This window comes from Bactrocera neohumeralis, unplaced genomic scaffold (assembly GCF_024586455.1).
Source record: "Bactrocera neohumeralis isolate Rockhampton unplaced genomic scaffold, APGP_CSIRO_Bneo_wtdbg2-racon-allhic-juicebox.fasta_v2 cluster10, whole genome shotgun sequence".
NCBI classification, from domain to species: Eukaryota; Metazoa; Arthropoda; class Insecta; order Diptera; family Tephritidae; genus Bactrocera; species Bactrocera neohumeralis.
Window position 1 is genome coordinate 22304515 of NW_026089623.1, and position 25822 is coordinate 22330336.

General features: G+C 37.9%; 2 long non-coding RNA genes across 2 annotated transcripts; one reads left to right on the plus strand and one right to left on the minus strand.

Annotated features, from left to right (window-relative positions):
* Window positions 1-295: 295 nt before the first annotated feature.
* LOC126765421 (uncharacterized) lies at window positions 296-2211 on the minus strand. The gene is made up of 3 exons (XR_007668370.1): window positions 1329-2211; window positions 708-1273; window positions 296-649 (listed from the first exon to the last, which is right to left on the minus strand). It is a non-coding gene; the product is annotated as an uncharacterized LOC126765421 (long non-coding RNA).
* LOC126765517 (uncharacterized) lies at window positions 1281-25822 on the plus strand. The gene is made up of 2 exons (XR_007668485.1): window positions 1281-1393; window positions 25549-25822. It is a non-coding gene; the product is annotated as an uncharacterized LOC126765517 (long non-coding RNA).

Sequence of the window (25822 nt, forward strand, 5' to 3'; positions counted from 1 at the left end):
CACTGAAAGACTTTCTGGTCCCACTTGCTGAGCAAATGATTGCGGAAGTAAGTAAAAGGCGCGAAGTAATGCCTCGTCGACAGGGAGGTAGACGACCCAAACGCTCAAGAACTGATTGCCTTAATAGTGGAGATCACTTGCCAGTCGAACAAGAAAAGCGTTGCCGTTGTGTACACTGCACATCACTTGGAATCGAAACTCGAACATAAATGATATGCTCAGGCTGTAACAACGCGCACTGCTTCAAATGTTTTGGACCCTTTCATAAATAAGTTATTAATTACATTGTATTAAATCACTTTTGTTCGAAATAAAGCTTATTATTTTATAAATTCAACTTTTATCTATTCCTTTTATGAAGGATAAAAAAATGATTGGGATTTTATATCCCACAGAAAATGCTTATTGGGATTATACATATGTCCCAGGATAAAAGAACGATTTTGGGAATTTTGAGTATGCAGAACATAATTTTTTAGCCCAATATATAGATATAAGCATAAATTTTGGTTGTGGCTATTCCCATTTTCTAAATAAAACTCCGTCCCGAAAAGGCTAAAGAAAACATCCTAATAACGTATATTTAATCTTATAAAAATTAACTATAAATCTTCCGGCTCCACCTCTTACTTTGCAAATTCCTTTCATACTGTAAAAAATAAACCAATTAAAAGATATTACTTGTGCAGAGAAATTCCATGCAATACTTAAACAAGAAATTAGATGAATTCCTAAATTCCTGCATTGGGGTGCCAACGATTTTCGATGGCTGATGTTGCAGGAAACAGGGAAAAACTTAATTAATAAATAGTTTCAAGTGGTTTTTAACTTCGCTTTATTACAAATATATATATACGTACATGCATAAATATATATAACTGTACAAACGCTAACGGCATTAAACGCATGCGCACTGCAACTCTTACAATTGCAAATTCAAAAAAAAATGATGCCAGATTTGTTTATACATTCCAAATGATGACGAATGATAAGACAAAAAAAGCTTAGTTAAAAAAAAAATTAAATGATACAATCAGACCAAGCCATATAACAATTTAAAATTTTAAGTTTAACAGTTGGCTTAATAGCTTTAATAAAAATACCTATTTTGTGTTTAATTTGGGCGAAAAGAATTGCATTAAAGCATAATCTGGCATTCCAATAAATTAGGAGCAGGAGGCAAATGAAAGTTCAAGTAGAATTCTTGCCATAAGCTAGTATATGTACATGTAATGTCTCCCTTGTCGGCATGATTAGTAATGTACGTATATACCTAAGAAAGAGATTTGTACATTCGAGGTATTTTTAAAATTTTCGTAACATTTTACCCTGTGAATGGTAGTTGAATTTACATATAACTTTTATATGTTTATATAAAACCGGTAGAATACATGTATGTATATTGAATAAATACATATCGGGGAAAATGTATGCAAATTAGACAAAAACTGCTTGGGATATCAATGAAATTCTGTATTCCTGTGAAAGTACATTCAATGCCATTATGTATGGAAATCGATTTCTTTTGTATGGCCACCCCGGGCACGCTTTTCAAGCATAAATCGGCCGATACCATTTTCACGTTCGATATTCCTACGAAGTTCATCAATCGTCGCTGGTTTGTTGCCATAGACCATAGACTTGACGTAGCCCCACAGGAAATAGTCTAACGGCGTCAAATCTTACAACCAAGGCGGCCAATTGACTGGGCCATTTCATGAGATAACACGTTCACCAAATTTGGTTTTCAATAAATCAATTGCGACATTCGCTGTGTAGCTTGTGGCGCCATCCTGTTATCCACGTATCGGTTATCATTGAGTGGTAGTGATTCTCGTTTACAGTAACGTGCTTGTCTTGATAATCACGGAAAAAGTACTGCCCAATGACGCCGCTGGGCCATAAACCGCACGAAACCACCATGGAGTACGTACAGATGTACTCACACAAGAATAAAGAATTTCTTTGATATCCAGTTTAAATCGTTTTTGTTTTATTAAAAAAAAACTTTTGTGACGCTCTTTTTGAAAACACCCGCTCTTGAAGTTAAGGCCACTGACTACGAATTTCGATAGTAAGTTTTAATAATTTCGACTAGTTGTTGGATCGTATATCTTTCCATGATCAAATAGCAAACCGTACTGAAGAGAAATGTCAACGTAGTGGGGAAAAATATGGCGTCGTTTGCTGTCACTATCGGTCTATTGAATAACCCTACAAGTACATATATATGAATGTTTAGTTATATATAATTTTATACATGTTTACCTAAATAAACGATGTGGTCCCTCACGTGGATTTCAGCTCAGAGGCAGTTTTAACAAATTAACTTGTAAGAAAATATATACTTTCATATTCGTTCATTCCGCCACTTGAAGGTAAATTCTGATTGAAATATATTTGTATTTTTATTAATTCAAGTTACCTTCACTCATAATTTCAAATGAAATGACACAGAAACGCTATTTTTTAAACTACCATAATAGTTGTCCATAATACTAACAACAACTAACTATAAATCAAATACAGTGTGGCGCAAAAATAACCTTCCGATGTTTTTTGGAAAATGAAAAACTTTTTCTAAAAAATCAAAAACTTTGATTCTGCTAGTGGATTATTTTTATTTGGTCTTTTAAATTTTTTTACATCAAATCGAGAATATGATATCATAAAATTGGCCGCCGCCACAGTTGATTGTCGCTTGAGCCCTTTTTATGACATTTTCCATCACTTTGGCCAGAAATTCCGGCGATAGGTCCTCACATTCTTGACGGATATTGTCATTAAGAGCTGCAAGAGTCTGAGGCTTGTTGACATAAGCCCGCGACTTCAAAAAGCCCCTCAAAAAGAAGTCTGAAGCAGTCAAATCAGGCGATCTTGCTGACCAGAGCAAATCGCCAAAACGAGAGATTTGGCGCCCGGGAAATGCATACTTCAGCATATCGGTTGTGTCAAGCATGTAGCGTACATTGTTTATTTACGTGTATTTCGCATGTGTTTAGTACACAAATATCAAAACAGAACTGACCTCTAATGGTCAATTGAAAAATTTATGGCATCTTCTGATAGGAAGATAACTTTTGCGCCAACCTGTATAATGGCAGACAATTCCATGAACGACAATGAACCGCTCTTTCAACTTATTCTTATGTGTTCAAACTAGGTGTGCCTTTCTAAACAACAAAAGTTCATATAGGAATTTCATAGGCATTAAAAATACAATATAGTTATATGTATTAATTTAGATACAATTCAATGTTTTAGCCTATTACCTAATTATGAAGGGATTACTTATTAACTTATACTACAGGTCGTAGATTCACTTAGTTTCAGTACTACATTTTGCTTCATGTCCCAGACATTTACATACATAATTAAAATAAGCATGAAATCAGATATATAAATAAGTATATATATTGACATATGTATAATATAAACTAAAAAATGCTTATACTTCATATATTGTGTGTATGAGGAAAAATTTAACCAATATTCTGAAGTCAATATATTAGGGATTTGGGGTCTTTAATACTTTATTTTATATTTAGCGGACCACTACGTACGGATAATAAGAAACTTGCTTTCTTAATTGGTAACTGGGAGGAAAATCCGAAATCACTATGTCGGGTATATTAACCGACATATTGGTAATAAAGTATTTTAGTTTACCAAAAATCATTATATTATATGTGGTATATGAGAGCTGAGGTAATTCGTAAATCGATTTCACACAACTTTGAAACCATATATCATTTCATGTGTAAAAAAAACCAAAACGGTAGAAAATTTAAATTTGGAGCACAATTTATTTGAGTTATATCAAATTCAAATTGATAATTAAACAAATATAAACTGACAACGTTGGTAAAAAGGTTTGAAAGCAATGAATCCAGAAACACCTATATAAATTTTCTCCTAGGTCATAATTATTTATTTTGGTTCATATTTGCATGTACTTAAAGAATGTTAATAACTTGAAATATACAAATAGGGGCTAGGTGAAGTTTTCACCCAGTTTTATCTATTTTATGCACAAAGATACACTGTCATATGTAAATGTTTCGTTGAGATATCTCCAATGTTGTCCGATATATGCAGTATAAGGTCACCCGGAGGTTCGCAAATCTTTATATTTGATATACGAGAGCTCAGGGAAGTATTGACCAGATTTTTGATATATATTCAGTACCTAGAAAAGTGTTGATTGTATTTGGAAAATTTTGCGTCATAAGGTGTCATATTTAAAGGAATTATAAGTTTGTAATATATGGAAAGTAGGCGTGGTTGTTGCCCGACTTCGCCCATTTTTGTACTGTCAGATAGGAATATAAGAGGAATGCTATGTACTAAATTTAGTCAAAATCTGAATTTCGGGTCCCGAGATATCTGATTTTAGCAAACAGTGGGCGGTGCTACGTCCATCGTCCAATTTTCACACCGGCTTCCATAAAGTACAGTTTTATTTTTTAATTTGCTTCTTAGTTATGGCATTTTATACGTTTTCAGTTAATTTCGTTTTGTGGGAGTGGAAGTGGTCCAATTACGTCCACCTATGAACTTGTACTTTTTCTTTTTAATATATGATTCACATATCTCACTACCTGTTCCACCGATTTCAACCAAATTCTGTACATAACATTCTTCAACGCAATTTTTAATTTAATTTGATTCATTCATCGGAATGGAGGGAAAAGACGAGCCAAAGTAGCTCAAAATTCGAAGTGATGCTCACTGTTTTTTTCGATATTCGTGGTTTGGGGCATCATGAATTTTTCCCAGAAGGACAGATGGCCAAAGGGTCGTATTGAGGCACGGAATATCGTGAACCCCCTTTTAGTCCATCGAAGAGATAAAACAAAATTAGCCGAAGAAGCTGAAAGTGTGTATGTGCTTATGGAAAGTATTTAAAGGACGGGAAAAATCGTAAAAAGTTAGTTTACTTTTAAGTAACAACCACTCCAGGGGCCGATCTACGTCGCGCAACAAATCCGTTAACCGAAATCCACACAGCCTTTGTTGGTATCCCGCTAAATTTGGTAGCAATGCGACAATGTGCCGACAGCCGTGTACATTCACACAGACAGTTGCAATTGGCAGCTCAGCAAGATAAGTATCAGAAGTTGGCAAAGTCCCTAGTACTAAAAAAAAGTATTCGACTTGGCGTTTTCGGCACATCAGCCAACATGAATTGTTAAATTGATTCGTGGGCAGACGTTTCTGTCGTTCCAAGGTCTAGGTAGCTAGGTCGAGCATGCCCAACTTTAATGCAACTGTTTGCAGAAAATGGCTCACCTGTACTTAACTACGGCGGGCTCGTCCTGAAGTTAAACCTGAATTTATGCCGCGAATTGCTATGGATTTTTATTAAAGCAGACGTCACACAGGCGCCGACTTTCTCGAACATCATGGTCTAGTTGTGGACTTGCAAGGGAGGCACCTTGTCGATCGCACCATCCTGCTAAATACATCGTGCTCAATAACACGACTAGCAACGCCAAGCATTACTACAATCGACACTTTACAGAGATTTTCCTACGTCCTCAACGAGTTTCTTAATATTACCTGTCCGAGACCACTTGGGATTCGAACTATCACGTCTGTGGTTAGTTGTATCATCACGATTGGTCAGCCTATGTACTCCCGACCACGACGACTATCGCCGCAAAAGTTAACAGCTTCGGGGTCAGAATTTGAACTCTTAACTAAACTGGAAATTTGTCGTCTTTTCTGCAGAACTGGGCTGAATCTATTACACTTAGTGCACAAGGCTGACGGGTTGTGGAGGCCGTGCGACGATTATAAAGTGCTAAACGCCATGACAGTACCGTTCCGTCACCCGCTTTCGTTTCTGCAGGACTTTTCTACAATCTTAGCATGAAAAAGTGTGTTTTCAAATATTGACTTTCGAAAAGCCTTTCATCAGGTGTCAATACACGTGGGAACGAAGAAAGGTTAGACTAGAAGTGGGCGAACGTACGGACAGTAACATGCAACACTGGCTGCAATAGACAACGAGTTGCGACAAAGAAACGAGTAACGAAGACTTTGAAAACGACAGTCAGTCGATACGCGAGCACGATTCAAGTTGCAAGTAGCTGGTAAAATTAAAATAAGATCAGTTTGTAAACTTAAAATAAAATCAGTTTGTAAAATTAAAATCAACTTATAAACACTTTTATAAAATAAACACGAATCCACCCCACATATGTACATCCTAATAATATTTGCAAAACTGCCATCGCAGCGCCGTTTGGACTTTATGAGTTCACTCATATGACTTTTGGGTTAAGAACGAGTTGTCAAGATTAAACCTCGTAAATCAAACTTTGGAGTTTCCGAGCTTGAATTCTTGGGACATTTAATCACTTCCGACGGTCGCGAAGCAGCTTAAGCGTTTTTTAGCAATGCTGAAATTTTATAGTCGATTCTTGCCAAACGTGCTGGGACATCAAGGACCACTTTTTGTTATGTTGCCGCGTAACAGAAAAAACGACAATAGCTCTCTTCATTGGACTGAAGCAACTTAACGCCATTTAGAAACCTGCGAATCCCAGTTAGCAAGCTAGCTCATCCGCTGCCTAATGTAGAACAATCATTTGGGTAGACGCGTCCGACTTCACAGTAGATTCTGTTTAGGATCAAATCGTTGACGGTTCTCTTCAGCCGCTTGCTTTTTTTCCCGTAAATTTTCGGCTGCTGAAACTCGCTACAGCACTTATGATCGAGAATTGACAGCACTGTATTTTCCTGTTCGTCACTTTCGTTACATGGCTGAAGGACGTGTCATATGTGCACTGCTCATAAACCTCTTATTTTTGCTTTTCTTCAGTCGCTATCCAAGGCGATAAGCCGACGAGCCAGGCAGCTCGTCTTTATATCACAGATCACTACCAAAATACGTCATGTTAAAGGTGAAGGGAACGCCGCTGATCTTTTTTCATGAATACAATCGCTAGCCGCTGCTGCAGTCAATTACGCCCAGTTAGCCAGGGATCAAGTCGACGATGGAAAATTAAACTCGTGTCTCAATCCATGATTCTCTTGCATTACGATAGTTGACAGATTCACCCGATGATCAGAGGCCTTAAAAATACCAAACATGACGGCACCGGTTTCTAAGGCCTTGTTTAATGGCTGGATTGCGCGTTTTGGCATTCCCATCGACATCACGCCTAACCTTCGCCCTCAATTTGAGAACGCGTTGTTCCGGCAACTGTTCCAATGTCGCGGTATTTCACATTTAGGAACAACACAAAATCTTTCCAACTGAGTGGAGATCTTGCTCTTCCCCAGTTTACCCCAGCGGTTACTGTGTCGAATACTTTCAGAGTTGGAGTGTTTTCGTTCATACCTTCAACATGACCTTGCCAGGAAAGCTGATGTTTCTTAATTAGACAGACTCAAGCAAGTGATTGAGCTGTTTTGGTGATATGTCGCTCTTTAATACGCAGGCATATATCTTCTTTTAAGTCGTGTTTGATCGCAGGAATGTACCAAAGCATTCGCCAAAGGGTTTGGGTGATCTCGGAGTTTAGATATATATTTAATTCTGCTGTCTTCTCCTTCTTTTTTTACCGTAGGAATACCAAGATCTTTATGGATATTTTCGTTACGCATGTACCATGGTGAACACGTGATTGTTCTACGCATTTTTGATTGGAACCTTTGTATTAGATCAATATTAGTTGCACAGGTCGTACCCCACAGTTGAATGCCATAGATCCAAATCGGCTTTATGACCGCATTATATAAAAGCACTTTGTTGTCTAGGCTAAGTTTGGAGTTTTTATTTAAAAGCCAATTTAAATTTGCAGCTCTAATCTAAATACATGTTATTTTACTAGATATATGTTTTCTCCACGTGAGCCTTCTATCTAGGTGAATACCAAGATATGTTACTTCGTTCGCTTGGGGTACTAAAATATTGTTAATTTTTACTCCCGGGCACATCTTTGGTCTTAGCGAAAATGTAATATGCTTACACTTCTGTTCATTCACGTTTATACGCCAGTTCGCTAGCCACTCTTTGACAGAACTTAAATGCTTCGCTAATATTCGTGATGCTAAAATGTGGCATTTGTTACGGCTGACTATAGCTGTGTCATCCGCAAAAGTTGAAGTTAATACATTATTAGCTGTTGGAAGATCTGCTGTATATATGATGTATAGTGTTGGGCCTAAAACACTGCCCTGTGGTACACCAGCCCTTATCTGTCGTTCATCAGATATGAAATCCCCCACTTTTACCATAAATAAGACTCCAATGTTTTATATAATTCTAAAGGTAGATTTTTTTTAATCTTATATAAAAGACCTTCGTGCCACACCTTATTAAACGCCTGGGCTACATCTAGAAATATTGCTGAACAGTAGGGTAGAAGGGGGAGCATTCGCCTCTTTTGTTTTTTTTTGAGGTGCCCTCCAAAAAAAACCTGTTAATGGTTTTTCAAAACTTTTTTTGTTTAAGAGATTACATTTGTTGGCTTTAAATGTTACCCGTTTAATTCTGATTACCTCGCATATTTATTTACAAATTTTACGGATTTCCCAAGATGCCCAAAAGGGTGAAACTGCCCCATCCATGGGGTAAATTCGCCAGTGGGATGGGGCGCAATCGTCAAAGGGAAAATGCAATTTTAAGTTTGTGCACAACTATTTTTTGTTTATTTATTAAAACAATGTTTAACAAAAAATTAACTTAAATTTTATTAATTCATATAAAAGTAACAAAAAAGTGTAATATTATATTGGTAGAGATCAACAAGGCAGTTCATTGTAAAAAAAAAAAGCTGGTATCTAAGTTATTCATTAAAGGTACAAATGACAATTCGAAATACCTACATATGTTAATATTTATATTGTACACCGGTAAGAACTAATTCATAAAAAATAAATGCGATATAGTGACGAGTTTTAAATTACATTGTACTGCGACATATCTACATCAAATATGTATGTTGCAGCTGATCGGGACGTTCCTGCGGGATGGCTTGGGTCCGGCAACTTCAGGGCAATGTCATCTTTTGGAATATAGGATATGTCGTTAACACATGGTTCATAAAATGTCCATGAACCTGGCTTTTTTCTTAAAAAATCAACAGTTACCGATTTCGGACATTCAGACAATATCTTTCCAATATAGAACTTATCTACCTGCCCACCAAATCGAACAAGTACGAATTTGGTCTCACCAAGGCTCTCTGGTTCTACAAACGAACCAACAGATCTGTCGGATTCAGCGAAGCTTAAGGCATCTGCTAAGTCAGATAATGAGTCGACGTAGGTTTTACGTTTTTTATTAATTATTTTCGGAACTCCTTTTCGTACCAATGGTTTCTTTGCTTGTTTTTTCTTTTGCTGCTGTGTTCGTTCCTTTGCTTCTTATGATGGAGTAGATGTCAAGATTGTGGATTTTCCCTTTCTTTTGTTAGATTTAGATTGTTGAATTCTAGGGAATGGACGAATTTGCTCCGGAGTTTTAGGAAGAGGTGGGGGTGTGACTGGAGGCTCAAACAGGATATCAGGTTCATTTGAAATCGCATCTTGTTGAAGTATAGGTTCATTATCATTGTCAGCGGTTGGATGTTCTTCATTTGGTTCGTTTATGAAGTCTGTTTCAGGAAATATTTGTCTGTTAACATACCTACAGGTATAAATAAATATTTTAGAAATTTGTCCTGAGTTCATGGTACTAGAAGCACTTCAAGATTATACATTAAAAGCAAATCCCTAATTACGCTAGTGGCGAATCTATGGCTTGGAGGTCATTGGCCAGTGGTGAATTCACCCCATGGGGTACATTTGGCAGTGGCGAATCATACCCATGGGGCAGAATCGCCGGCGAAACCACCCCACCAACAGCCTGGCAAATGAGCCCCAGGAGAAACCTCTTAAACTAATTTAAAGAGTTTTGGCACTTTTAATAAATTAACTAAAACAAGCACTGGCAAGATTTTGTCACTAATGTCAATAGCACACATCTGTGAAATTTCTTTTTTAAATCACAAAAACTGAAAAAGTTATTACAAAAAATACTTGCAACCAAATATTTTCGCGGTAGTCCGTAAAACATAAAACCTCGTCCGTCCTCGAACACATGTAAAATGAAACTACCAAAGAGTGAGAGGTGGAAGATCATCGATAAATGCACAAAATATCGTTTTTCGATTATCAATAGCTTATTTAATTTTGAAGATAATTGGTGGTGGCATATGTGCCCCACTGGCGAATGTTCCCCATTCTACCCTACTCCCTGTGTTCAAATGCTTTCCTTATCTCGTTAGTAATTCTATTTACTTGCTCTATTGTGCCATGTTTCGCACGAAATCCGAATTGGTGCATTGGTATTGTGTTATTTACGTGGAGGAAAGGAGACATTTTTGATAGTAATACTTTTTCAAATACTTTTGAAAGACAGGGTAGAAGACTGATTGGTCTGTATGAAGACGGCTGTGTTAAGTCTTTCCCAGGTTTATCTATTAAGATACCATGAAATTGGATAGTATCCGAAACTAAGAATTGCATTGAAGAGCAAAGAGAGCACCTGTTACGAACGATCTGGCAGCATGACTCACGTAATCCTCGTAAGTCCTACTTGCTTACGTATTAACTAGCGTGGCGCGTTGTGATTGGTCTAATAAGCAAAGCGGGAGCAATTATTTTAAGTCCTACTTGCTTACGCTTGAACTGACGTGGCGCATTCTGATTGGTCCAATTGGGAAACCGGGAGCAATTAGTCTAGTTAGCAAAGTAGGCAGTGGGAAAACGATCATACCGTCGATAACGTTCAGAGGGTGCAGTTGAGACTAAATTTTTTAATTAACACATTACTTAACATTGTTTAACACTTTATTTAACGCTTTATTTATTTAACAATTAATGTAACAATAGAATTCGGTATTAAATAATATTTCAGTTAATTGCAAAAAATTTCTCGCATTTTTTATTAACATCTTAAAAAATTTATTGCACCCTCATCTTGCGCTACATTTAACATCTTAAAATGTCGCGCGCGAATAACTTAGAGTCATCTGCTGCACCTGCCAATTTCGTTCTTGGCCCTAATTGTGCTGCAGCCGTCAATCTCACCACCTCAACAAGCATTCCAATTGTGAGCAACCTGGAGGATAATTGTGGGACTGATCGGGCTGCTAATCAGCGCATTCCTGTGACACACGCTGAGAGTTTAAACGCAGGCGTATCAAATGCAGCTCCTCCAAATGGAAGTCGGGTGTATACGGTATCACCCCAACAAGCACATCTACAAGAAAGTGAACTCATAAGTCCTGTTCACTCCTCAAATTGTTTTGGTTCACTAGGCCTTCGTCGTCGCGCCGAGTTGCTACAAGAGCAAAGCGAAATCTTACGACAGGGGCAGGCTTTATTTAAAGAACAGCACAGCTTTTTGGATCGCATAGATGCAATGGGTTTTGATGACGACTTTGATGAAAGGCAATATTCAATGCCTAGGATCTCAACCAGGTTGAGGGATGAGGCGCTTCTTCCATCCCAAATGCTGCAGCTGCCACCACAATTTGTGGCGCCATTTAATGCAACCGCTCCTGGTCTAAACGATATCACAAATAGCTGATCTTCACTACCTAACGGTGTTCCAACCGGAATGTTAACGGGTCAACAAGGTGAAACTGATATTCAAACACCGGTACTTCAATCGTTATTGAACCGAATGCAGTCAATTGAACAGCAGTTGCGACGGAATTCAACACTCAATCCAGACGGAATTCAACACTTTTCCGACAGCTGGCTGCGGTAACAGCTTGTCTTTTGGTTATTCAACCTGTCGCCGATTAACTCGGAATCAACTTGCTTCCCGTAACAGCCTTGCTAAAGAATTACCCAAATATGATGGTAAACCCAGCGAGTGGCCGTTGTTTTATGCCTCTTACAATCAAACTACAGAGGTTTGCGAATTCTCTGACGAAGAAAATCTGCTAAGACTATGACAGGCATTGGAAGGTCCAGCGCTAAAGACTGTTAAAAATCTGCTATTGCACTCCTCATGCGTCAGTCAAGTTATGGTCACTCTTCAAATGAGATTTGGTAGACCAGAATTGATCATCAGTGTTCTTCAACGCCAAATTTGTGAACTACCGCCACCATCGGAGAGCAATTTGGAATCTATAGTCGATTTCGCCGTAGAAGTGCAAAATATCTGTACAACGATGTCAGTATCAGGCCTGACTGGTCATTTGAACAATCCCGAATTTGAACAGCGATTGGTTTCGAAATTACCTGGGCTTCTACCAGCGTATTGGGGAATGCATAAGCGGAGCCTCACAGCATGCAATCTCCAAAACTTCAGTGATTGGCTCTTTCAGTTGGCTCAAGGTGCCAACTGCGTTCTTGTTCCAAAGGATCCAACACGTGAGCGCAAACGAGGGGCACTTAATCACCATTTTAGTTCGGTAAGATGTATCGTTTGCGACGATGCCACGAAGTCAAAGGTGGCAAGTTGTTCGTAAACTAAAATTATGTCGTCGATGTTTGAAAACGCATTCGATGAATAGATGTAATTGGGTCAAACCTTGCGGCGTTAACGGATGCACGCGCAGTCATCATCCACTTTTACACAAATCGGAATTCGATCAAACTGTAGCTTCGAAAGCGTCAAATAATGTCAAAATGATAGCCAGAGAGCATTCTGCCAATATTAATGCGCATATAGCAACAGGGGCAAGCACACTGTTTCAAATACTTCCAGTAGTCATACATTCTGGTCACGAAAGTGTATCAACGTACGCCTTCATAGATGATGGCTCATCTCTTACTCTAATCGACGAAGAGCTTTTAAAACAGCTGAATGTAAGAGGAACACCTCAATCACTCTGCCTACGTTGGACTGGCGACACACATCGGTACGAGAACGAGTCTGTCGTAGCCGACCTTACCATATCGGCTGTAAATGGGCATAGGCAATTTTTTCTTAAAGGGGTTCGCTCTGTCAAGAAACTCCAGTTGCCTACTCAATCGCTCGACGCTAACAAACTACGATTACAGTTCAAACATTTGAAAGGATTGCCATTGCACTCCTATTCAAGCGCCACTCCACAACTGCTGATAGGCTTAAATAACGCGGCTCTCGGATCTCCAATAAAATCCATATATGGGGGAGAAAATGGTCCAATCGCAGAAAAGTCCAAATTAGGTTGGACCTTGAAAGGGTTGATGCATAAAGCCGGTACCGACCCTATACACCACGTTTATCATATCTGTGATTGCTCCGCTCAAGTTGAACTGCTTGAAATCACCAAAGCGTACATTTGCCTCGAGAACTTAGGTGTGTCAACCAAACATGTTTCCTTAATGTCTAAGGAGGATGAGGTTGCTTTGGAGCAACTACAAAAATTCACCGTTCGCACTGGAAGTCGTTTCGCGACCAGCTTATTGTGGAAGCACCCGAACACTGAAATCCCCGATAGCTTATCAATGGCCTTATTTCGGGCGAATTGTCTAAGGAAAAGGATGCAACGAGACCACGATTTGGCTGAAACTCTTCACACAAAGTTACGCGAATATATTCAAAAGGGGTATATCAGACGTTTAGGACCTCTCGACTCCGCCGTCAAAAAATATTGGTATTTGCCGATTTTCGCAGTTACCAACCCCAATAAACTAGGAAAGGTTAGACTAGTCTGGGACGCAGCTGCTAAGGTAAATGGAGTGTCCCTAAACAGCATGCTGCTGAAAGGTCCAGACCTAACAACTTCTCTACACTCGGTGCTCTTTAAGTTTCGACAAAAGGGAATTGCTATGACAGCCGATATAGCTGAAATGTTTCACCAAGTTCGTGTACGACAAGAAGACCAAAACTTCCTACGTTTTCTTTAGTATGAACCAAACGCCAATGAGCCGACTACATTTGCAATGACAGTTATGACATTTGGGGCCACATGTTCACCAAGCTGCGCGCAATATGTAAAAAATAAGAATGCAAAAGATTTTCAAGAGAAATTCCCTCTTGCTTCAAAGTGCATTACCGAAAATCACTACGTCGACGATATGTTGGTAAGTGTTCACACCGAAGAAGAAGCTATTAAATTAACTCAAGACGTTCGTCATGTCCATGCACTTGGAGGCTTTCATTTAAGAAATTTTTTGTCCAATTCAAGTCGGGTATTATTTGCCCTAAATAAGGATCCGCTCGATGAGCTATCTCTCGATCTTGACTGTGAACTGCCTACTGAAAAGGTTTTAGGCATGTGGTGGATTACGTCCAGTGACCATTTCGCATTTCGCGTGTCCGCTAAGTATAGAGATTCCGACATATTTCTTCATCAAAGGCGGCCCACTAAGCGCGAAGTTTTGAGTTTGGTCATGACTATTTACGATCCTCTTGGACTCATCAGTTTTTACGTAATATATGCCAAGGTTATCCTACAAGAGATATGGAGAGCTGGATGCGACTGGGATGTTCAAATCCCTGATGACCAATTTGCCAAGTGGCTAAGATGGCTCAAACTAATTCCGAAAGTAGAGAGTCTAAGAATTCCAAGATGCTATATGGGAACTGTGTTTGGCGGAGTTCCACAAATCGAATTACACACATACGTTGATGCAAGCGAAACTAGGTACGCAGCAGTTTGTTACCTTCGATACTCGTATGGTGATACGGTTAGCTGTACAATGATCACAAGCAAAACAAGGGTAGCGCCATTGAAACTAATATCCATTCCCCGTTTAGAACTGAAAGCAGCACTTCTAGGGGCTCGCCTCGCCAAACATGTTATCGAATCGCACTCTATCCACATTGATAATTGCGTTTACTGGTCAGATTCCCGAAGGGTATTAGCGTGGCTACGATCCGATCACCGGCGCTACAAACAATTTGTAGCCTTCCGGGTTAGTGAAATTTTAGAGCTGACCGACGTCAAGGAATGGCATTGGCTTCCATCTGAGGAAAACGTGTCCGACGAAGCAAGCAAATGGAATGGTGATGCAGATTTTCTAACGACAGTCGATGGTTTAGAGGGCCATCATTTTTGTACCTCTCGCCTGATAAGTGGCTTATGTCTGATGAATTGCAGTGCATTGCAACTGAAGAACTCCGTCCACAGTTTACTTGATTTCATCACCCAACCTCAAAACAACATCAGGTTGTACCAGAACCGCTGAGATTTTCAACTTGGAACCGTCTACTTCGTGCAACAGCTATGACAATGTATTGTGTTCGGCTCTGGCTAAGCACTATTCGAGATAATCAACCTGTTGGTAATGGACCAACTACTGAAGATTTTCGTAAAGCGGAATGTTATCTTTGGAGAAAGGCTCAACACGACAACTTCGGAGACTCTATCGCATCTCTAGAAGCCAGAAAGCCAGTTGACAAATCCAGCAATATTCTGAAGCTATCACCTTATCTGGATGATCACGGCGTTTTGAGAATAAATGGTAGAGTTAAGATAACAGGGCGACCAGATCAAATATTACTGCCCTCAAATCATCATATTACGTACCTGATCATTAACCACTTCCATGTAAAGTATCATCATGGAAACTTGGAAACAGTGGTGAATGAGATAAGGCAATCCTATTGGAACATAAAACTACGAACAGTCGCTAATAAGATTCGACGCAATTGTCAGCACTGTAAAAACAGAACATCTCAACCTCGGCCACCCATGATGGCCTCTCTGCCCGCATTCCGGACCTCAGCATTTAGTCGACCGTTCTCCTACGTAGGCGTTGACTACTTTGGTCCCCTCCTGGTTACGGTCAAAAGAAGCACGGAGAAGAGATACGGAGTATTATTTACCTGCCTAACAACCAGAGCAGCGCATACTCACTCTCGACAGACTCCTGCATTCTAGCTGTACGTAATTTTATGGCCCGCCGAGGTAGTCCGGTAGAAATATGGAGTGATAATGGTACAAACTTTAAAGGTGCTGAGAAGGAGTTGAAGTTAGCATTTCAACTGATTGATAAAAATCACATAACAAGAACATTTACTTCTGCTGCAACCAACTGGCGTTTTATACCACCAGCTTCGCCACATATGGGCGGAGCGTGGGAACGGTTAGTTCGGTCAGTAAAGCAGGTGCTTCAAATTTTGACAACTAGCCGCCCCAATGATGAACTTCTTCGTGCAGTCTTAATGGAAGCGGAAATGACGGTTAACTCTCGGCCATTAACTTATATCCCGATCGACCACGAAGAGGAAGAAGCACTCACTCCTAACCACTTCTTGTTAGGTAGCTCCAGTGGAGTTAAGCCAATCGCGGAACCATTTACTGAGAACATTTTATTGTGTCGTAACTGGCAAACATCGCAGCAACTAGCAATCGCCTTCTGGAGACGTTGGATAGTGGAGTACTTGCCCACCATAACCAAGCGAAGTAAATGGTTTACAGATGTAAAAGCAATCGAAGTCGGTGATATAGCATACATAGTTGATCGTAATAATTCACGGAACTGCTGGACTAAAGGCAGAGTGATCCAAGTACGAAAGAGTGAAGATGGAAAGGTCAGAAGCGCCACTCTGAAGACTGTCTGTGGCATCTTTGAGAGACCTGCCGCCAAAATAGCCGTTCTAGATGTGATTAATTCGATACACCCTGATCAGCAGGATATACCGGGGGGGAGTGTTACGAACGATCTGGCAGCATGACTCACGTAATCTTCGTAAGTCCTACTTGCTTACGTATTAACTAGCGTGGCGCGTTGTGATTGGTCTAATAAGCAAAGCGGGAGCAATTATTTTAAGTCCTACTTGCTTACGCTTGAACTGACGTGGCGCATTCTGATTGGTCCAATTGGGAAACCGGGAGCAATTAGTCTAGTTAGCAAAGTAGGCAGTGGGAAAACGATCATACCGTCGCACAGTGGGGTAAATGGTGCTCAAAATGGAGATTAATTCCCACAAGTCTTCTAGTTATGGAAAAGTTATTTTTTTTAGTTAATTAATCATAAAGAAGTAAGAAAATAATGCAATTCGAGTTTTTTGATTGTTTTTTTTTTATATCTTAAAAACAAAAATATGCTGAACATCGGTTTTCTAAATTTTTAATTTTTTTAAACTTCACATTTTATTTAAAACATATAAACTGTTTCTTCATCACTATCTCTGGTCCATGGATAAAATATTTGTCAAGTGTTGGAGGCATGTTATACCAAGGATAACATTCAACGAAATATTTTGCTGTATTTAAAGCGTAGTCACGTAACTTCTGTACCTCAATATCGTGCCCACTAGAAACAACTACGAGTATCTTTTTAATCAAATTTATGTCAACTTTAGTTTTAATTGCAGCTGACATCTCGGGATTTTGAAAGAAACGCCTAGCTGTATTGCCATGGTTAGAATTCCCAAAGCCAGGTTTCGGTTGGTCAACAATCAGACCAATTTTATCTTTAAATCCTTTTTGAATCCGTGCTTTATTTTCCTAGACTAATATTTTCTCGCTTTCTGTTCGAGCTTTCCACTTTTTTATAGACAATTTATATGATAAGTGGAGAAGACATTCAAAGAACCTAATCCACCCATGAAGTATTGAAAGCCCAAATTGTAAATTTTCTGTTTTTACAACTTTCTTCACCATTTCATCAATTTTATTAAAATCTTTCGAGCTAGCTCCACATAAATAACATTTTTGTGTAGATGTTGTTTCTGTTAATGCGTTGCATACTATTCCATCAACCATAGATAAAATTAAATTGGGTTTAACTTCCAAATATTTATTTCCATAAGGTATAACCGAATTAACAAGATTTCTTATTTCTATACCAACTCTTTCGTTTTCAGTTCTAGAAACAGCTGTGGACTCTTTTACAAATTCAATTTTTAAAGGCCTGCAGAACCTAGTAGAAGCTGGGCGCGGATTTTGCCACATAATTTTGCTTCCACAAATCAACCTGATTGGAACAATACAGGTGATGAAAACTGATGAATCATTTGCACCCGGATTATGGTACGCTTGCTTATATGAGCTGTGTCCAGAGCTTCCATCGAATCACCACTTAGTGTACAAGCATAAATTCGTCATTTCCTCATCGTTCAATGTTTTAATAACGTTATTTTGGGCTAAAGTTATACGCTCAGTGGTATGGTCTAAAAGGGCTTGCAAGCTTACTTGTGCTGAAATCTCGCAAAAATGCATGCTCTCACGTCTAGGATAACAATCCTTTTTTTGCTGATTGGACATATGAATAGCAAGGAAACCTATCTGGAGCAGATTGCCATATAACATTGTACTGTTGTCGATATAACTTTGCTTCCACCAAAACAAATAAAGCGTCTTCTTTGGACATTTGCTGTGATAGTGATGATTTGGCAATACTTTTATGAAATTTTTTCGCTCTTGATGGTGAACTTGCAACCTCTTTCACTATCTTTCAACCTTTTTTTTGCAATTGCTGTATTTGTTCTTCTTCTGCCTTGAGAAATTCGTGTATATTTGACCAGGCAGTTCGCATAAAGAAATGCATATACTGAGAAAGTGCGCAGTATTGGCGCAACTTTTTTTTTACAAAAAGAAACTACAACAGCCATAGATTACAGGAATGAAACAAGATTTGCTTTACCCCGCTTAACTCACAACTATATGTCTGCATATAAGGTCGAAATCCGAATATTTTAAGGCTTTCGCCCAAAAAAAAAATTAAAATACTTAGAGACACGTAAAAACACAAATGAAATCTTTTTGTATTTACTAAAATACCTGAACAAGAAGGCTCCATTACAATTTACTCAAGATTTGTCCAGTTAAAGGAAATAAAAAACTTCGAAAAATTAAAAAAATCACGTATATCACTGTGCGCATACAAAAAGAAATAAACTTGCAATTTTCAGAGAATATTACAAGAAAACTGTAAATTTTTTGCCAAATATTTTTTCAGTTATTGATGTAGAATTTTATCTACTTTTCTTTGATACCAAAAATTTACTTGTACCTTGAATTTTGATTTTTGAATTAATCCCAAAATCGACACATTTTACCCCAATGTGCGTCGATAACGTTCAGAGGGTGCAGTTGAGACCAAATTTTTTAATTAACACATTACTTAACATTATTTAACACTCTATTTAACGCTTTATTTATTTAACAATTAATGTAACAATAGAATTCGGTATTAAATAATATTTCAGTTAATTGCAAAAAATGTCTCTCATTTTTTATTAACAGCACCCCTACAGCAATAATTGGTAACTCAATTAGCATTTTTGGGGAAATATTATCATGTCCCGGCGCCTTTATTGGATTAAGTTTTTTGATGATACCAATAATTTCAGAAGGTGAAGTCATAAGAGACTCGAGCGACTCTTTAGCTGTGTTGGGTAAGATTGACAGCTTAAAGTTGTTCTTTGGCAAATTGGGTTGAAATACCTTTTCTATGTGATTTGCAAAGCAATTAGCCTTTTCCTCGTCACTTCGAGCCCAATTTCCACCCAAGTCTCGTAAAGGCATGTTGGAGTCAGTTGGTGGCTTCATGGACTTTTGGGCTTTCCAAAGGGAATTTTGCTTGTTTGAACTTGGACATAGCTTCTTTATACACATTTTGGTGTTCAATTCTTCCTCACGTTTGAGCGCTAATCTACGTACAACAGCTTTCAATTGAAGCTGAGTGGAGGGAGAGCGATTTATCTGCCATTCACGTCTTGCACGTCTGTTTTCATTTACAAGCATCTCTATTTCTTTATTAGAGATTTTTCTGAGACCAAGCGGATTAAAGCTTTTGTTTGGTGTTGCTAAGACAGCTGCGCTAGTTATTATATCATTGACTTCTCTTATGCTTTCGTCAATATCTCTTCCTGTATTTATTTTGTACTCAATATTAATGTGGCTACTGACGTATTTTTTATATATAGCCAATTCGTTTTATAAGAAGTTAGACCCACCTTTGGATTAACGAATATGGAGTCTTCACATAACTTTATTAGTACAGGAGAGTGATCAGAAGATAGATCAGTACATGTATCAGCTGTTATGTGCGATTTAGCTATATTTTTATTTATGGCAAAATCAATTAAATCTGGTATTTTCTTACGATCACTAGGCCAATATGTCGGCTTACCAGGAGATATTATTTCAAGGTTATTGTGCCTATTTATAACAGTTTGATACAGCTGTCGTCCATTCGGATTAATAAGACGTGAGCCCCAGTACGTGTGTTTTGCGTTGTAATCTCCACCTGCTAGAAATCTTTGACCTAGTGTTCCAAAAAAGTCTTTAAATTCGATTTCTTTAATTTTAAAACGAGGTGGACAGTATATAGCCGTAAGGTTTAAGTCACAACCCCGATTTTTTAGTGATATTGTTGTAGCTTGTAACTGTGGTGTAGCATGAGATTCTAGAGCACAGTGGTTTAAACGATTTCTAATCAACACTGCCGTGCCACCATGCGCTTTACCATCCGGATTATTTGTAACATATAGTCTAAATCCCGGTATATTTAAATTATTTTTTAATGTTAGATGAGTTTCTAAAATAAGCATTACATACATCTATATTCTTTTCAGACAGAAATCTGATAATCTCTAATTTACGTTGGTTAACACCGTTAGCATTCCATATACAGATATTTAGTAGCTTATTTTTTACTTAATAAATTTTGCAGCATTTGATTTTGTGATTTTATTAAATCTGGGATCATGTTTTGCATAGTAGACATAAATTCTGTCATACACTGTGTAAGATTTATAATCATAGTTTCTATACCTCCATTTGGAGGATTTTGCGGAAGTTGCATTTGCACAGTGTTGCCTTTCACCACATTTGCATAGCGTCCTTGCATATTATTATTGTTAGAAGTAATAGGATTTGAACTTTTTTCTGAGGTTGCAATAATTTCATTACGGGGAGTTTGTGACATTTGATTACGACGTGCTTGAATGCCCTGCGACAACTTCGATTTCGAATCTTTATATACAGGGCAACCTCTGTAGTTAGCAGTGTGATTTTCTCCGCAATTGCTGCATTTTTTATTTAATTCTTCTTTCTTAAGGGTGCATTTAAGTGGGATGTAAATCACCACATACCACACAAACACTGCGTAGAGTGCAGTATGATTTAGTTTGCCCATATTCTTGGCAGTTAGTACATTGTACCGGACCGTTTCTTTTATGTGATTCTTCCACAGTTACTCTACGATGCAGCAAATATTTCAAATTATATATTGGATGGGTCTCATTTTTTTAAGTTGATTCGAATTCGGCAACAATTCAATTTTAAACAATGGCTGTGGTACTTTGTTTCTATTAAATATATTTACAACTGTTTTAATTCCAAAGCCACATTCTTCCAATGCTTCTTTGATTTCACTAGAGTCTACGGCGGACTCTATACCCTTGATTACAACAACTAGGCCCTTAGAGCTCTTCAGTTGATACGAGTAATAATTCTTGTTTTTAATTGACAAAAATTTAACTATGTCCATAAAACTTTTTTCAGTGTAGGACTGAATTTTTGTTTCATCTATATTGCCTTTTTTCAAAGGCGCTATATGGAAATTGTTAGTACCTACAATTTTACTTAATTCAGCAACGAGATCATTACTGCTACGCTCACGCAAATAAATTGGAGGGGGTTTGGCATTAACGTCTGTGGAGGTACCCTTCTCAACGTCGTCTGAACTCTTGCTTAGTAAGGCAAATCCGTTGCCATTTAAAACTCCCGTTTTATTCATATTTGGTGTGCCGACTCGAAATTTTTTAGGATTGAGCGCTCCCTTTGAAGGACTTAATTTCCTTTTTATATTTACGTAGTTTGCACAGACTGGCCTTTTTTAATGGTACATTCTCACCTTGCGTTAAGTTATTCTTCGCTGCCTGCGCGCTTGATGGTACCTGCTTAGTTGTTGGTGTAGTCACTTTTGTTGATGGCCGTTGTGGATTGCCGTTCTCTGCTGCTTTTCTATTTAGTACGCTCTGCTTATAGTGCTGCTCAGTTGTTCGCTTCGATGACTCATCATTCTCACCGTTGCCTTGTTTGTTGTTATGACCTGTATTCGCAGGTTCGATAAAGCTGAAGTACGGCCTTGTTGGTGGGGCTGCGCTGCGCTCATGTTTTTTGTTTCTTTTATTGTTTATTTCGCACTTATGTATTTGTTTTTTTAATTATTTTTATTGTTTACCAAAAGTCTAATTTTTTGTGTTTTTTTATGTTTTTATTAACACTTTCGGCGTTATTGCCTAACGCTTGCACTTAATGCACTTTTTTTGGTATTTGTTTATTTTTATTTTTGTTTTTAAAGGAAGTTTCTACGGAGCGCATCAATACATGTCCGTTTAGATTGAAAGCTCGGTCTATCTCGATGATTTTAAATAATTAATTTGGACGTACAAAATCGGATTGAATTTTGTGCAAAATTAAAATTTTTTTTCAAACGACACCGCTTTGTCAACTTTAGATGTTTATTTTCGGCCACAGGAAAATATCTTTTATACTCTTTCAACCTGTTGTTCACCTTTTTGAAAAACTGGGTGTGGCCTCGCCTTCTAATATGTTTAATGTATACATATAAGCTGTATAAGCTACTAAAGCTACAAGAACTAAATTAGCTAAGCTTGAATACTATAAGAACTACTAACGACAGTGTGAAAATGAATGAAATCGGAGGAAAACCCCGCCTACTTCCCGTATAACATAATTTAAAATTCCATTTGATTCTTTCACAAATCAAGAAGCAATTATTATAACGGAATAAAATTTTGCTATAATAATTCCCTTAAAGTATGCCATCTTTTGACCAAAATGTGTTCATATCCTTGTAATGGTACTGTTTAAAACTGCTAAAAGTACAATAAATCAATAAAATTTCATTTGAATCTTTTACTTTCCAGTACACAAATTAAGAAGAACTTAATATAACGGAATAAAATTTGCTGTAATAATTCCATTAAAGTATGCCTTTGACCAAAGTTGTCCAAATCCAACCAAAATTGCTCAATCCCTAGGTACCGAATATGTGGACCCCAGTATCTATATGACATTTGACCGAAAATTTCGTTTAGTGTGTGAGATATAGAATTGAAATACATACAGAAAACTTACTTGACCATAATATTTCTGTATATCAAAAATGGGTTGAATCAGGTTAATATCTCCCTGAGCCCCCATATACCTAGTCTAAAGATTTTCGAACATCCGGCTGACTTTGCTCCATCTGAGTGATTTCATATGAGGTACGTTAATGAAATTCAAGAAATATTATTTAGTACATGCCATGGTTATACTTAATGGATAAAATTGATACTACTCCAACCTTGATAACATAATAATTCGTAGACTAATTTAACTAAAATTATATATTCAGTTAATTTTTCTAAGATTTCTTACATGTTATTAATACAATAGGTGGGCCGAAAAGTCGGTAAGCGGATACATAGATGTTATTCCTAATATAACACCATAAAAATATATGTACCTGTAGAAATTTGACAGCTTGCGAACTATTAGTTTATGAGTTATGGCCTTTTGGGTGATTGATTATAAAGAATTTCGTGTTCTAAAACCAACCAGAAGTTTGGAAATCTTTTACTAGGTATATGAGAGATAAGAGTAGTACTGACCCGATTTTATCCACTTTTGGCATTATTTCATATGATTAACAGAAAACGATGATCTCTGAATTTCATTAACGTACATCACCCACCATCACCATTTGCATGGCTTCTAGGGCAAGTTTTAACCGAATTTTATCCATTTTTGGCCGAAAGTGCATTCTCCAAATTTTATTGGATAACTGACATATTTGCGGAAGAAATTCGGCGGGAGTTCGAAAATCTTTCGATTAGATTAAGCAAATTATTGATCCGATTAAATCCATTTTGACATTCATTACCACAAAAGAATTTTCTCTTAATTCATCGCAAACAACGTTAACACGAACGGTCAGATAGTGGAAGGTAGGCGACGTTGTCGGACGCATGTTATTTAGAATTTTTTGCATTGTATTTAGCGATTTTTAAACAAATAAGACATTCTTTGAATTTTTTGTCCATTTTTACAAAATTACTTAGGTAATAAAACATCTTACGAGATTTTATTTTAAGGACACGATAAATAATAAAAGTTTTTATGTAAAGACCAGTAATCTATTTCATTTTGACAGAATTATGTTAAGGAATTATCTGGTAGTAAGCGATAAGTACTTATTAGTTTGTAATTGTTTTTGGAAGATGGATGTTTAAAACTTCACGCAAATGAGGACAGTTCTCTGATTGCCGCTCACATGGGAGTGGTCAGAAACGATTATTTTACATATGGCTCAAGCAGCTCACGACTTCCGATCATAGACCAAGTATCCTCTGGGTAGCCAAAAACATCCGTTTGAAGGCCAGGTTAAGTAAGAAGGCGAAATATCTCCTCCGCAGGGATGTGTGTCTGGTTTGGGATACACCACGTAAAAAACACACCAATGGAAAATAAGCATCAGCCTTCGAAGAGAAACACTTCTTTTGATGACGACCCTAGCAAACATGAGAGGGACTATGATTTAAGGGCATACACCTGAAATGTCCGGCCCCTTAATAGGGAACGTTCCGCTGTCCAGCAGGTTGATGTCCTCGTTAGAGTAAAGGCTGACGTTACCGCCGTCCAAGATATGCAATAGACGGGACAAAGACTGAGGCGAATAGGTGGCATTACCTATAGTGGCCTTATAGAGGAGTGTAAATTCTGTGTGGAATTCGTGGCGGGAAGGAGACTCCGTCACAGAGTACTGGCATTCACTCCGCTGGATGAACGTGTACCCGCAATTCGCAGTAAAGCGCCCACGACTCGATGGAAGAGAAGGACGATGTGACCAAAAATGTCTTCTATGACGGCTTACATTTGAGAGCTGCCCTCGCCACGAAGTCAAAGTTGTGCTTGGCGACTTTAACGCCAGGGTGGGCATAGAAGGTATCTTTCGCACAACGGTCGGTAAACTCAGCCTCCACGAGGGAACATCCCCATGCTGATGCTAATCGACTTCACCGGGCCCGAAATATGGTTATTCGTACTAGATTCCAAAACAAAAACATTAAAAATTCGTCAAGCTACTTGGCTGTTTCCAAATCGAAAAACCATCAACCAGATCAACCATGTTGTGATAGACGGAAGACTCGTTTCTAGTGTTTTAGATGTGTGTACGCTCCGAGGTTCATCAAATCAGACCACTATCTTGTTGCAGCCGTAAATTATTAACGTAAACAGACCCATCCTACTTGTTCGAAAAGGAAGACTACATATTTCATATGGTAAAATTAAGGATAGTGTTTAAGCATTATGTAACAATAATAGGATCAATACAAAATAGCATATAGAAGATGGAAGTGTTAAAAAATCAACTACTAACTCGCAAAATAGAAGAAGTTTAGGCTTCATAGGTTCAACATTAAAATTCTTAGCTGGTACTCCCGATCATGACGACTTAACACATAGAAGCAGACAAAGAGCCGTAAACCCCAATCTTTTCAATTTATTTACGCAATTCAACTATAAACATTTGCGAAAACAAATGGTATTAAACGAAGTTCACAGAGAACTGCTAGATATAATTACTACCATCAACTTTACAAGAAATAAATATTTCTACTTCCTTACATTAAAGCTAGTAAAAATGCAAATATACCAGTTATTGACAATCCCGAGAATTCAGAAGTGTTTAAGTGTGGATATCAGCATACATTTGTAGTAATTTATAAATACCCTCCAATCGAAGGAAAATTTTAAACATTCGATGTAACAACTTTAACATACAATCAAGGGAAACTAATAATAAGCCACTGATACCTAGATATAATACTAAATATACTCTTCTATCAAGATGTAAAAATAATTTGAATAAATAACGGGTTTTCCAATAGGAATGATATGATTTCAAA